The sequence below is a fragment of the Natator depressus genome, chromosome 13 (genome assembly GCF_965152275.1).
Source record: "Natator depressus isolate rNatDep1 chromosome 13, rNatDep2.hap1, whole genome shotgun sequence".
NCBI classification, from domain to species: domain Eukaryota; kingdom Metazoa; phylum Chordata; order Testudines; family Cheloniidae; genus Natator; species Natator depressus.
This window is the reverse complement of record NC_134246.1, coordinates 11,513,910-11,529,427: the sequence shown is the minus strand read 5'-3', so window position 1 is coordinate 11,529,427 and position 15,518 is coordinate 11,513,910. Positions and strand designations below refer to the sequence as shown.

Sequence of the window (15,518 nt, the reverse complement as noted above, 5' to 3'; positions counted from 1 at the left end):
GGCTGCCTCTCCCACCCACCCGCGGAAGGGCCCGTGGGTGACTGGGGACGGGCCAACTCCTCCCCCTGCCAACAGCCCGCCCCCCACCTTTTCCGCTTCGCCACCTCCCCAGGGTCTAGCGGCTGCAAAGGGGCATTTCTGCAGCGCGCCGGGCTGGGAGGGGAGGCGCCACGCCAGACACAGGTTTGTTTTTCCACCCGCGTTTTTAAAAACCGGGGGGGGGGGGGGGGATGCAGCGCGCAGCTCCCTGCAGGGCTCTGCTGCCTTCGGCCCAACCCGCCTCCCGCTCCCGGCCGAGCCGAGACCGCAGCTCCGGCTGCAAGGGGCCCGGGGCGTCTCTCCTGCCCGAGCGAGCGCGCCCCGGCCGGGACAGAGGCGCGGGGGCTCTGGGTGGGCAGCCCGCCCGCCGGCCGGGCGATGGCTCTGCGGGGGAGGTGTGTCCTGGTGGCCAGCAGGGAGGAGCGAGGCGTGATCCCCCTGCGCAGGGGAGAGCAGAGGAGCAGCGGCCGCCCGGGGCTGGAAGGCGTTGGGCTGTCAAACGAGCCCCCGGCGCTGCCCCGGAGGAGGCGGGCTGAAATCCATCCCCGTGCGCCGGGCCACTCGCCCGCCGCCCTCGGTGGGATCGGGAGACCCTGAGCTGACCAAGCAGAGACCAGGCCATTTAAACGGCCCTGGCAGAGCCCTGGAGACCGGGCCCCCGGCTGTGGTCAGACTCCCACTGACTTAGGGTCAGTCCAAAAGTGCCTCAGCCTGGCGCTGCCATTTGGGGAAGCGTCTGAACCAGAGCTCCGGTCCCCCCCTTTCCTCTCCTGACCCTCCCCAGCCGCACAGCGCAGGGTGGATCGGTGGGTTGGGACCCGCTCTTGGCATGAAATAAAACACCAGTCTGGATTTCAACTCGTCCCGGACAAATCCCCTCCGTTCTGTCCGTGACTAGCAATGGGCCGGACACAAACGGTTGAGGAAAGGTGTGACTGGAGACATTTTCTACCCCTTAGCTACAGTCACACAGTGGGTGACCTATCGGGGGAAGAGGTGAGGGGGGAGAGGCCAAGATATAGCGACTCTGAGAGTGTAATAGTCGTTCCAGGGTCTGCACCAAGGCTGAGGTTTAGCCGTGCGCATTTCCAGACTGAAACATAAAACAGCCTTCCATATTTAGGAAATAGATACACATGCTCATCAGGCTTAAACCAAAATATTGATCGTCCTGAGCCGATCTCCTCCCCACGGTTGGGGAACGTTTAGGGCTAGATCCTGGATTTCCCATAGTGACAATAGTAATCCCAGACTATTTGACTGAATAAGGGGAGCAAAACCTAGAGCCCAATTGTGCTCACAGGTGTGGTTTCACTGACTTCAGGCTACTGTAGTGAGCTTTCGTATTACTAAAGGTTTCATTACTTTAACAAAATATCACACAGTTCCTTTACTATGAAGTCGTAATCTGAAGTACAACCAGAAATCATTAAAACTACATTACACTTGTCAAAATAAATTAACAAAGTCCATTTTGTGGTGCAAGCACTTTTTGTTTATTTTATTGTATTTGTTTCACAAAGTCACAAAATCCAATAATTCACAATGGCTCTCCCAGTCATTAGTCCAAATCACCGCACTCACAGCTGTATCTTTTAGCTAACACATTAGCAGAAAAAAACAAATCCAAACCAGCTAACCATGATGTTAAAGAAGAAGGAGCAATTTTGCAAGGAGCAGCTTTGACGTGCCACTGTTGGGACTCCATTCAACTAAAAACAAACACATCACTTTGGAAAAATTACGGTGCAAATAACTTTATAAGAACAACCATCTCACTTTTAAGTTGTGCATCTGATCTCTCACATACAATGCTTTCAATGTACTCTCTAAACTGACTCTAATATGGTCTTACTACCGTCAGAGTTCTTTTGGGATATTTTGGCAGTAATTTTTTTAAAAAAACAATTTTAAAACTGCTTCTTACACAGGTGTTTGAAAACTATCACCGTCACGCGTCATAGATTCTCTAAGACTTTATTATAAAACAGAGTAATAATAATAATGTTTCATTCATATGGCTCCTTTCATCCCCAAAGATCCTGAAGGACTTTGCAAACATAACAAAATGATATACACGTTTTATTTTAAAGGATCACTTCTGCAACCATTCAAATGAAGACATGTCTGGATAGAGCATGGCAGCAGTTCCACAGCACACAATAACATTAGGATGAGAAGTATACTATATCCAACTAAAACTGCAGGGAGGCTTTAGGTAGGAAGAATATAGTTCTCCTAGTTGGAATTTTGCCAGGACATCGGTCTGAACTTCCCTAAAGTTGGTGGGGAATCTTTAATTACTGCAGATGGCCAGGACTTCAGTTTAACTTCTTATCGGAATGACATAAATGTGGCTGGTTTTTGGTGATCATATAAGTCTGGACCATGTATGCTGTTGTCCAAGATTTATAAAGCCAGAAGAGGCCATTGTGATCATCTTGTCTGACCTGATGTATAACAGGCCATAGGACTTCCCTGAACAAATTCCAGTTTGAACTAGCAAAGCATGCCAAGGGAAGTATATTATTGCAATGACCCCATAGTTCCAATGGGACCCTGGAACCAGATCCTCCATAGTCCCTTACTGCCTTATTCCAGGGCAAAGTGGGTTCAAACTATCACCATTCTGATTTAGTAGCATTTTACACACTCTGTACTAGTGTCAATGCCAATATAAGGTGCAGGGCAATGGAGAATCAGGCCTTCAGTCTTAGTTTGGCCTGGCCTACACTTAAAATAGCTATGTCACTCAAGGGTGTGAACAATCCACACCCCTGAATGATATATAGATATGCTATGCTGATCTAACCCCCAGTGTAGATGCAGCTAGGTCAATGGAAGAATGCTTCTGTTGACCTAGTGACAGGGGCTTGGGGAGGTGGTGTTCCTACACTGATAGAAAACCCCCTTCCATTGGTGTAGGCTGCATCTGCACCACAGGGTTATGCTGGCACCCTAGCTATGTCAGTATTATCCCTGTGGTGTAGACATTGCTTTGCATGCCCATACTGCCTTGCACCCTGTGTCGTCATTGACATCAGTGCAAAGTGGGTGCAGGACACTACCATTTTGATTTAGTATCATTTTACACTGGTAAATGACAACCCAAGTTGCAGGGCAATAACCTGGTCTGGGAACTCCAAGTATTCTCCCCTCTCCCTCCAGCCCAGCAAGGAAGTAGAGTGGGTGGGTGGAAGGGTCAGCATACAAAAGAAGAGGAAAGCCAGGGATCTAGAGCTATCCAGTTCTCCAGCCTTGAAAATTCTGCTCAGATGAATGGAGGGACTCCTCCACCACACACTTTGCATCCCCAGCCAGCCCTGGCAATGAGCAGTAGCAACTCTGCCCTTGAAGTTCGGGCCCCAAAGAAATAAAAGTTTGGGCATTCACTACAAATCATAGCAAAACAATTATTGAACGTGCACAATTAAAAATATCTTTCTCGCCTCTTCCTCTTCATGCCAGTAATGTTGACTATTATGGATGGGTCACTTGTGAAATTTCCTCCTTGTGGCTGGACAGAGCTAACATACAAACACAGTGATCTTTCTCAATGTCTGTAAAATGGCTTTCCCCAATCTGAGACTTCCTTTGTCAAGTTTCAATCAATAATAAATGTTTATAACTGAATGATAAACTCCTTCTAGCTAGGAATCTGTAGTAAAAATACTCAAGTCCCTTATGACTGCAACTGCAGAGAATCTCATTGAGAAACTCTGGAGGGAGTTATTTACATTCAACACTCCTTGGCTTGTCATCACATTTGCCATGATGCAGGGCCTGGGGAATGGGGACCAAAAAGGGGATAAAAAACAAACAGAAACTGTGGGGAAATTCTTGGGTATCAGAGATTCCCCAGTGCAGAAAACAAACAAAAGATGCAGATTCTATTTCTTTCATTCTCTAATTAAAATGCTTAGCATGTACAGAGCCCTTTTCATCTTCAAAGCAAAGCAGATAACATTTACTCATTAGTTCTCAGAACACCCTTAAGGCAGCTAGTGTTGTTTTTTTCTCCATTGGGACACTGGGGTAGAGATGACTCAGGATTTCTCCCAACTGGAACACAAGGTTACAAGTGCTTTATTTGTCGTGATTCACACCACAAGAGAACACCCATTGCTCCTGCCCCTTCCCCTGTATAGTGCTGTAAAAGTAAATGACATTATCCAGCAGACTAGTGGTGACATAAGATTCCCTTTGATGGCCCCACATCCTGCAGGTGAATTTCTCATGGCTTTCTCCTGAAAGGCGAGAGAATATTTTGACCTGCAGAGTGAGAATAATTGTCTAGTCAGCTAATGGTCAACTGCAGAGCTCCCTAAAATAAGTGTCACAATACTTCAATCTGTTAGTTTGGTTTGAGCTTTTCAGTGAGAGGTAGCTTTTAAAAAATAATACCCACTAAAGTCCCAGTGTACATACTTAATGCACTTTATAAGATAACAATAGAGAAATGTGACTAGGCCTTTTAGGGTACCTGGCTGGCTCAGTGTGTGTGTTTATATGATAAAAAGCACCAGAGTATTATTTACACACTTAGCTGGGGTTTATCCTTTTTAGACAAGTCTGGACTGCTACCTGTTATACTTGGCTCGTGATGGTTCAAATAAGAATTTATAGACCCTAAGCCATCTGCAATATGTCCCAGTTCTTCAAGGCCAATGTAAATGCAATGAGGAGGAAAAAAACACACAATGAAAAGGTTAACACGTTTTTTCCCCCCTTGGCACATTTTATAATTGACTCTCGAGTGTTTGAGAGTAAAGATTTGAAGCAGATCAAGCTCATGTGCTCTCTCACCTCCTCAGAGATCATCACAGCAGTTTGCATAGCACACACACCAGGAGTGACTTTCTTAGGTTTCATTTCATTTCATTTTAACTTGTTGAGAATACGCGCCCTCCAGGACACTGCAGAGAACTGGCTTCGCATCTCAACGTGAAAGCAAGCCGGTGTGATTTATATCACTGCCTTTATCAGGAATGCACATTAATTCAAGGTTCCTTTTTTGGGAAAGCAAGAAAAGGTAGAAAATGAGCCAGCTTCCCATTTTGTGCAAGGTGCCTCTGATTTCCAAAGGGCAAGGGAATTTACAAGCATATCATTTGTTTTAACAGACACTTTGGAAAGCAAGGAGAGGAGCTATCCCACTGCTGTGAGAGTCACAGGAGTAGGAGCCTTCTCCTGCCCCTCAGACCCTATTGGTATTAAAGAAAGAAATTTGAAATTAAAATATATCTGGAAACTCTAGCCTACGTTTTTGCATGAATGACAGATCCTTCCTGCCCTCAGCTCACCACATTTCTCCAAACTTGAAAACTGAAGCTTCCGTCTTAACAGCAGAGAGTGGGAAAGACATTTGTGGTCTGGTGGTTACAGCAAAGGGACAGGAGGTAGGAGGGCTGTTGGTTCAAATCTGGGCCAAGTTTTTCATTCACAGTGGGCTCTATCCAACTAGGGGCTGAGTCCCCAATAATCCCATTGACTTTGCAACCCCATGCCTTTATGTAATCTGAGGGGAGTCCAGTTTCTTGTTCCTCAGCAAACCTGGGTAAAAGAGAGATGCTGATTCTCAGCTGGAGATGGCTGGCAGCATCACAGAGGTTACACTACACCGGTCAGATCTCCTTCCTCCATGATCTCTGGAATCCCAAGTTTATTTTCATTGTCACAATTACCCCTGCTGACGATGGAAGAGCTGAGATGCGCAGTCATACTCTGTAGCACTTGACACCTCCAAAAAGCCCCTGATTCCTCATTAGAATTTAGAGAGCAGGTCTCATTTTACTCCAGTCTGGGGCTTGGATTCTTGAGGTCAGTGGCAACTCCAGTTGTCTTCGGTTTTTGCTCACACACGGCACAGGGGGGGAATAACAAAGTGGAAAGTGGCTGTTTTATTCCAAGGCTAGATCCACAGCACTGCTAGCTCTGGGTGGGGGGATGAGAGACTATCTCCAAGTAACCTGCTCATCAGAAGTGGTATAAATGTAGCCTGCACAACCGCAGTAACATTATGCCAACATGTGGCTTGCTGCTGAGTACAAATGTACATACCGCACATCCAGTCTATTCCTTGGGCTAGAATGTTCTCATTATTAATGAGCGTCCTCTTCCAAGCCTAGAAACCTAGGCAATGGGTGCCATATAAATACCTTGGCTAGATGGATAGATTACAATTGTGCATTCATTCCATATCATCATGCAACTCTTGTCCCTTTCCAGCCTTTAGTACAAAATTAAGCAGAACCAGTCGCACCACTTTGTGAGAGTGACTGAGCGGCCTGGTGGCTCCAAGCACAGCCACTGCCAGTCTGCCCAGAGAGAGGAAATAAGATGGAGCCTGGGCCATCAATAAAGAAAGGTAAAATAACCTTCGTGTTTGCTCAGCGGCTGTAGTAACCATAAGCCAGCTGTTAAAACACCTCTGAGCATGTTAAAAATCCAAACCTTACTGTGGTCCTGGGTCCAGGGCCATTATAATAAGGGTTGTTTTCTGCTCCTTGAACTGATGGTAATTTTTTTAGATTCGGAAAGAAAAATGTTTCTCAGGGCACATAACGATATTGGTGAAGATAAATTACAAAGGCCACCAGCCAAATTCAAGCTACTTCGGGAAAGCATCATAAATTGCCCCAGCAGTCATGTCTGTTCTGAAAGCTGTGTTAATATGCACCTGTTCATTGCTTGGGATGGACCCATCCCATGTAATATTCTGCTAGGAATAAGAACAGTCCTTACAGAGGCCTATGTATATTGACCATTATGCATTCATGCCCCAATTCAGCAAAGCACTTCATCACATGCTTACTTCCGTTTCTGTTCAACAAAGCACGTAAGCTTATGCTTAACCTTAATGGGAGTCTTATACTTGCAGTCCTTATACATCCAGAGTTTTGTTCCACTGTGCCATTCAATGATGATAATATTAGCAAAGTGGTCTCTCATCAGCTTTTCAGGGGTGACTGACTTATAGTGTGCATTTCTGCTGCTTCACATCGCTTGCCATTCTTCAAACCAATCATTGCATTTTCAAAGCATATTTCAAAAGGGAAAACAGGCTAGAAGATGGGGGCTGTATTTTGAGGGCAGTGGTTGATAGATTATTTTGATACATTGGCTCCTGGGTATGCATTAGTCATTGGGACCTCTGATCATTCTGCACATCTGTACAGCGTGTCTTTCTTTGCTGCCCTGTAACAACTAGCAACTGCCCCAAACAGCTGACTGATTACCCAAACAAACTCCGCTAAATACTGCCATCTGTAAGTGGTCCACTATTTCTGTAATTGCTAAAAGTATGTCCTTCCTGCACTGAATGGTGTCTATTAGGGATTGTTACCATCTGGATTATTGGTACAATAGATTCTTTGGACTTAAAGGAACATTGTCCAGGCTAAACAGTGAATCTGGCCTTAAGCATTTTTTAAAAAAACCATTACCTGTGTTATATTTAATCCTTAGATTAGCAAATCTAAAAGGGCCTAAATCAGGAGGCAGCATGGTCCAACAGAGAAGGAACAGCAAGGAGAGTCAGGGGTCCTATTCCTGGCATGGTGTGTGACTTCCCTTGGATACTTCATTTTACCCCTCTGCGAACATCTACATTGCAATAAAAAACCTGCAGATCAAGCCTGAGCCCAGGTCAATTGACTGGGGTTTGCAGAGATCAGGCTGCGGGGCTAAACATTGCAGTGTAGATGTTTGGACTCTGAGACGCACCTCCCTCACGGGATTTCAGAGCCCAGGCTCTAGTCCTAGTCCAAACCTGAATGTCTATGCTTCAGTTTTTAGCCCAGCAGCTCGAGTCCCATAAGCCAAGTCAGCTGAGCCTGGCCAGCTGCAGCCATGACACAGATCTTTTATTGCAGTGTCGATGTACCCTCTATGTCTCCATTTTACCATCTGTAAAATAGGGATAATGATACTTAACCTCCATTGTGAAATGTTTGATGAAAAATCCTATATACAGTAAATTCTGTCGTTGACTACAGTGGGGCCAGGACTTCGCCTTAAATGCTACTACTGACCATTAATTCTGAAATTTACTTTTTGCATTTCACCCAGCCTGGATGATGAAAATAGACTAGTCAGTTTCACATCCTATAGCCCTTTTCGTGAACTAGCCCAATGCCTCAGAGTTTGGACTAAAAGCACTAAAAGGGAATGTCGAAAGGGGGAAAAAAACCTATTTTCATTGGAATTTAAAATATATATATGGACACACTTCTACTGATCTTAGATTTTGTAAAACCTTGTTTTTACAAAACCCTAAATTTCAGCCTTAAATCAAGCTGAATTTCCCATTAATAACACTGGTACTTTGGAGCCAATATAGTCCATCACATCAATGACAGTTTAGGTATTTCAAAATAAGGCCATGCTATAAGTCTATCCACCATACTGTGCATGTGTAGAAAGTTTGCAAAATCCTTAGGAAAAAACAGAGATGCTCTACATGCACAGAAGCCAGTATGTCAAGCTTAGTATCTCAGACAGTTTAATTTTATGCTGGAAACAATGGAACTACCCAGTTCAGGAATCAGGGCTGTGCACAGAGGAGAGAGAGGTCTTTCTCTGTGATTGGCCTTCAAATCTGGAACTTGTTCCCAGGAGACACTGAGTGACCACAAGCCACAGCTCCTTCAGACCCAAACGCCAAACCTATTTCTTTGCTCCCTATAACACCAGCACCACCATCGATAACAGAAAAAACAGAGTCTAGTCCCTGAACTCTGAAGAGAGGGAAATGTAGGCTCCCAAACCTACAACTGGATCTGCGCGGGAGGGCGCCGCAGAGCCCCAATCACCTGCCCAGGATGAAGTTGCAGGATCGGGGCCTATCTGTGGGAATGTCATAATTTTGAGGTGCTCAGAGACTATGGTGATGTGTGCTGTATACGTAGATAGATGCTATCCTTTGTGTCTCCTTCTACTCATTTTTCCACCTTCTTCCATATCCCCAAACAACCTCCCTTTCTTCCTAGCTACTGCATTGTTATCGTAGGGTCACTTTGCTCAGGGAAGTGGTTGTATTATCGTCAATGAGTGCTCAGATATCACAGTGGTATATGCCTAGACAAGCAGATAGTGTAGTTTTAGCCATGTCGGTCCCAGGATATTAGAGAGACAAGACCCACCTTGTTTCTATAGACAGGCAGACAGTATGGGTTTGAAGGATTGGGCCCCAGACATGGTGCAGCACAGAGGTTTGTGAGGTACTGAACCAAGATACCAGTTCTATGAGTAAATGGCAGCCTGAAATTTAGAGGGGGACCTTTGATCTGCTGAAGACAGAATATGGAATTGATTCTTTTCACTTGGAGGCTTAACTAGTGTTATATTTCCTAAGATGAATAAGGGTGGTCCAGATGTCCATGACTGATTTTTGCATGGCCACTTCAAATTTTTTTCCCTGCTATTCACTTTTTCCCTCTTGTAGAAAGACTTTCCACAAACAGTTGCTACTATTTGAATTACTGCCTAGAAAAAAATCTATATGCATCAGTAACATCAAACTTTATTCTTCATCAGTTTATTGGAGCCCCACTTTCTATTCAGCTGCATGCCTTCGTCAAGCAGAAATTAACAGACAGCTAGGGATTGCAGTTTATTTTGTTACAGGAAAGTAAACATAATTGCTACAAATTGGACAGCTAAAAAAACAATCCATTTCTATTCTACTCTTGACCAATAAAAAGATGAAGGTTTTGCTGTTTCACAAAAGTGGACAGAGTGCAAGATTTAAGCAAAACAATTACTTTTTGTGTTACATGAAAATCTGACAAAATTAATAGTGGGCCCAATCTTAAAGTCTCTCTCAGCTTTTAACTTCAGTGGACATGTTGCCTGGGTAAGTGACTTAGAATTCTAACTTCCATTCCCAAAAGTGGTTTCGGCACTTCGGGGTTGGGGTTTTCAAGATTGCCAAGTGAGTTAGGCACCTAACTTTCCCTGAAAGTCCATTGGAGTTAGGCACTTTGGAAAATGGGACTTTAGGCACTTTTGAAAACTTTTTACCCAAAAGAAAAACTAAGTACAGATGTCCAGATTTGGTCCAAGGTGTTTATTTCAACAGTCTCTTTCTTTTTCAGATCTGCAGCTGTGCTAAGCCACAACAGTTTGGAGACTACTGCTCACTCTTTTGCAGTGGTAGCTCTAAAAGCTATCAAAATAAAATAATAAGTAAATTGTTCAAAATGGAAAAACACAGAGAAATAACTGGAAGGACTGTTACTTGTAGCTGTAATTAGAGGGTGAATGCTGCTTATAACCTTTGGATATAGATGAAGAAGAAGCTAGCTAATTCTTTCTCTGTCTGACATTCTTCCTCAGTCTGTGGGTACAACATGCTGGGTGAATATAGAGTGATCAAAATTGGATTCCAAATACAAATATAAAATACAGATATAGGCCTCAGTACAAGAGTGGAGTATGTATCTGATGTCATTTATATTTCTGTCTCGTGGTGGCTCCAGCAAGGGTGGTAATTGGTATTATACTTGCTGGTGTGGCTTTTATAGCATTTTATGCTTTCTTGGGAAGAGGCTGTGGCCAATTCACACAAACACACAAAGCCAGTCTTGAACGGCCTGTATTACCAGCAGGCCAGAAGAACAGTGCACAAGAGCTTCTTGGAACTTGCTGTAAATATAGACACACTATTTGGAAGAGATCGATGGTCATCCCTATTCCTAGATCTGAGATGTTGGCATGACTCCCTGTCAACCAGCACCCACATGTGGAACATGGCGTGGGAAAGACACAGAATGAAGAGCATAAGAAAATAATATTGTAGGACAATAACATGATAGGCTCAAAACATTAGGCCATACTTTCAAATAGGGGAGGAGTACAACTGCATGCCTCAAATCTGTGGCTAATATACAGCTAATTTGCAAACATAATTATGGCAACGGGACTTAAAAATGATATAATTGCATATACAAACTAGGTAGTCAACTGCATGTGCGTTTTGGAGAAGAAATGGTGTGTTCAAGCTATTTGAAAATCTAGAACATTGTTTCCTATGAGCCAGATCCCCATGGCCTATACTTAGCTTTTACTCAGTCCTCATTCAAACAGTTTCCACTGAGTATAAACTGAATGAAAACCTCAGGATCTGGCCCTGCAGTTTTACTTTGATGATTATGGCTGTGTCAAAACCAGTAATCATTCTGTGTGGAACTCCCAGTTCCATGTGCCATGCCCATCGCTGGTATAGAAACAGCATAATTAAGAGGCACAGCTCTAGATTAGTGTAGTGGTGGCAGCCAGGTCTAAAATGGAGGTCCTCCTTAAGAAGGAGGGATGGTACAGATGGTGGAAGAAGTTCTTTATCTTGAATAGGTGGTAAAATTGTCCTTCTCTTACTGTATGTGATGTAAGTGCATGCCCTGCTATTGAAAGTTGGTCGCTCCTGGCCTCAGTTAGGGCCTCCTTTGATCAAAAATACATCCAACTGCAGATGCTACTGCAAATGTGTTCAGTCAGCTGATCTCAGCTTCCGGAGACCAGAGCCCATGGGTATAGTTAGTACTGAATTTGTGTGCCACCTTCCCCAAAGCATTTCTGACCTTGGGCTCTGTCACTCGAAGGAACCATTCATGCTGAGGATGATGCCTTCAGTTTTTAAACACAGAAGGGCTCCATTCCACAAGCATCCCGCTGACATCAGTTTGTGTTCCAGACATGGGTCGCTTATAGAATTGGACCCAAATTCTCTTCAATGTGGAAAGAGGCTCATCTCCAGCCTATTTGTAGTAAGTAGCTATTAATCTAGGCAATCTCTAGGTGATATATTAAACAAAGCTGGTGATATATTTTAAAAAAAATCTTTACCATTATTCATTGGAATGTTAAAATTAATTGACTTCAACCAGACCATGTCTCTTAGCGTTTGCTTTCTGCTAATGTTCAGTTAAATATATTTACTCTCACAAATATACATGCAGGGTATAATTTACTGCTGTGCACAAAGCCAGCACAAACATCTAACACCATGGGAGTGCTATTTAAACTTTGAGGATTTGGGTAGAATTTACATGGGTCACAGAGCTTGATGCTGACTCTCTGAAGAGAGATGAATTTTACACTTAGATTTTATTTTTTCCCCTCATTTTTAATAAAAGTACACATTATTAGGAAAACAGGAATGGTGTTTTTTTAAATGATTTGTAATGTTTATTATTTGTATTACATAGTGCCTAGAATCCCCAGTTATGGACCAGAAACCCACTGAGTAGGTGCTGTGCAAACACACAACAAAAAGACAGTCCTTGCCCATCATAAGGTGACTGGCCTGTTTTAGGGGAATCAGGGCCTAATCTGTCCCCAACTGCCTTCTGAAGCCCCACCTGGGGGTAATTGACTACCCAGGTGGCTATTCAATGGTTAATTGGTAAACAAACCCATGGACCTAGTTAAAAGGTTACCTGAGCTTAGTTAGGGTAGGTACTCTCAGGGAGAACGTACTTCTAGAGAGAAGACATGCTTCTAAGAACAAGCTGCCCGCAGGAGAGCTCACTGGGTGAAGGAGCCTAGCACCTATGCTCTTAGAGAGAGGAGATCTTTAAGGGGAGAACTATGCTACCAGGAAGGCCTGGTCCCATGGAAGGGATCTCCACCAAAACAGGGGCAGGAAGCCCAGCCAGTCAGGAACTATGGGCTGTCCTTGAGAAGAGCTGCTGTTGGCAGGTTGACCGCTATCTCCAGAGAAGGATTCTCCCCAGCTAGTGGCAAAAGATTGGACTCCAAAAAAGGGACTTGAGTGAAGACAACCCTGCTGGTAAAGGGCCTGGACAGAGCTAGCAGTAGACTATGGTGGGATAAATAAAGTAAGACTGATTCTGTGTCCCAGCTAAGACACTGGGACAAAGGTTTTTGGTTTATTATCCTTTGTATTGGCCTGTCTTTTAATAAACAAGACCCTCCATGCTCTTTGATACCCGCTTGTACTTGTTTATTCCCCGGGGTGAAGGGAAATCAAGGTAGGGCTCACCTGTGCTGCCACACCTGACCACCACAGATGCGCCGGGACAGCCTGCACTATAACATTGCCCCAAAGACCTTACAATCTAAATACAAGACAAGAGACAATAGTTGGATGCAGACAACTAAAATGGGGGATGGGAGGATACAAGGAAACAGTGACAGTGGCCCCTTAACTAATGCATGATCATGGCCAACAGTAGTGTGTTTCTTGCATTAATTCTTGCAGGGTGGTTTCTTATTATCCCTGTGTACAAATCCTTTCAATAAAGAATAATGATGTTCAGACATCTCCATGTTCAATGCAGGAAATAAAGGGTTTTGCATTGTAATGGGAAAATATGGAAACATTTAGTTTTTCTAAGCAACATCCATCCAAAGACATCCAAAGTCACACACAAGTGAGTATCTGGTGATAGTAATAACAACAGATCATGATGATGCAATGAAGGAGGGCCATCAAATTAATACTAGCTGAAGAATCTGGACCTTGCAGGGGATGTCTATTTAAATCCTTTCTTTCCTTGATCTCGGATAGTCAAATCCAATTACATATACGAAGCACAAAATGTGATGTGCCTGAACAATTGTTCTGTTCTCTGGTGCTCCTATATATAGGCCTAATGCAAAGCCCGCTGACATCATTGGAAAGACCCCTCATCTGCTTCAGCAGCCTTTGGATCAGGCCCTACTTTGCTATTACACTAACACACTGTTTTATTTTGTTAATGGCAAAAATTAAGTTGAAACAGCCGTAGAGCCACGTGCATTTCTGGAACATCAAAGACGGGTTTTCATTCTCATATTGCTTGATTAGTCTGTTGACCATGGCTTTCTGGCCACTCCTACACTTTAATCAAGGAGAAATTACCTAATAGCTGAGCATTTTAATTTGCTGTGTATTGTCACAGGAGAGTAAATGTAATTGCTGCTATGTGAATTAGTCTAAAACAATGAATTTCAATTAATCTCACAAGCAACGAGAAAATGAAAATAATTGTGTGGCATTTCCGACTGAATTTTCAAAGCAAGAGGTTTTTCAAACACTATTTTTTTAAATAAAATGTTTGCCAAGATTATTAATATTGTATATATCAGGGGTAGCCAACCTATGGCTCGTGAGCCACATGCGGCTCCTTGATAGTTAAAGTGCGGCTTGCAGAGCCCTTCACACCCCGCCCATTCTCCACCTACCAGACTTAGCGGGGAAGCTTGGGACCTCTGACTTGCAGTGGGGTGGTGGGGTAGAGGCTTCTCCCCAGGGGGGTCTTGGGGCTCGAGCCCTGAGGGGTGCACCTACCTGAACTCAGGGCTTCAGCAGGAGTGGGGCTGAAGCCCCAAGCCCTGGCAGGTGCGCATTGGCTCTTGAACTTCTGAAGATTGTTGTATGCGGCTCGGAGGGTCAGTAAGTTTGGCCACCCTTGGTATATGTTGTTGCTGTATAGCTACACTGATTGCAATAATTGTTGGGAAAATATTACTCTCCCTCTCTGAGATGGCTTTTTGAGAACTATGACTTTGTTTAAGAAGAGATTTAAAAGTGACAAGAAACTTCCATGGGTACAATGGGCCATCACAGTCCTCTGCAAGTATAAAGTCTGTCAGCAGTTGATTTGTATTACCATACTTGTGACAGTCACACTGAGATAGTAAATGGACCAGTCTGGCACCTTTGAAGACAGTTATAAAAATTGGAGCAGGATTGGCCCTACAGCTTGTATCATAAGAACATAAGAATGGCCATACTGGCTGAGGCCAAGGGTCCATCTAGCCCAGTAGCCTGTCATCTGACAGTGGACAATACCAGGTATCCCAGAGGGAATGAACAGAACAGGTAATCATCAAGCGATCCATCCCACATCACTCATTCCCAGCTTCTGGCAAACAGAGGCTAGGGATACCATCCCTGCCCATCCTGGCGAATAGCCATTGATGGACCTATCCTCCATGAATGTATCTAGTTCTTTTTGAACCTGTTATAGTCTTGGCCTTCACAACATCCTCTGGCAAGGAGTTCCACAGGTTGACTGTGCGTTGTACGAAGAAATACTTTTATTTGTTTTAAACCTGCTGCCTATTAATTTCATTTGGTGACCCCTAGTTCTTGTGTTATGAGAAGTAGTAAACAACACTTCCTTATCTACTTTCTCTACACCAGTCATGATTTTATAGACCTCAATCATATCTCCCCTCAGCCATCTCTTTTCCAAGCTGAAAAGTCTCAGTCTTATTAATCTCTCCTCATAGGAAAGCCGTTCTATATCCCTAATCATTTTTGTTGCCCTTTTCTGAACCTTTTCCAATTCCAATATATCTTTTGTGAGATGGGGGTGACCACATCTGCACACAGTATTCAAGATGTGGGCGTACCATGGATTTATATAGAGGCAACACGATATTTTCTGTCCTATTATCTATCCCCTTCTTAATTATTCCCACCATTCTATTCGCTTTTTTGACTGCCACTGCACATTGAGTGGATGTTT

At 43.8% G+C, this 15,518-nt stretch overlaps 1 long non-coding RNA gene across 1 annotated transcript; it reads left to right on the top strand.

Moving 5' to 3' along the window:
* Positions 1–130: 130 nt before the first annotated feature.
* LOC141997232 (uncharacterized) lies at positions 131–12,778 on the top strand. Its single transcript, XR_012641694.1, has 2 exons — positions 131–183; positions 10,137–12,778. It is a non-coding gene; the product is annotated as an uncharacterized LOC141997232 (long non-coding RNA).
* The last annotated feature ends 2,740 nt before the right edge of the window (positions 12,779–15,518 follow it).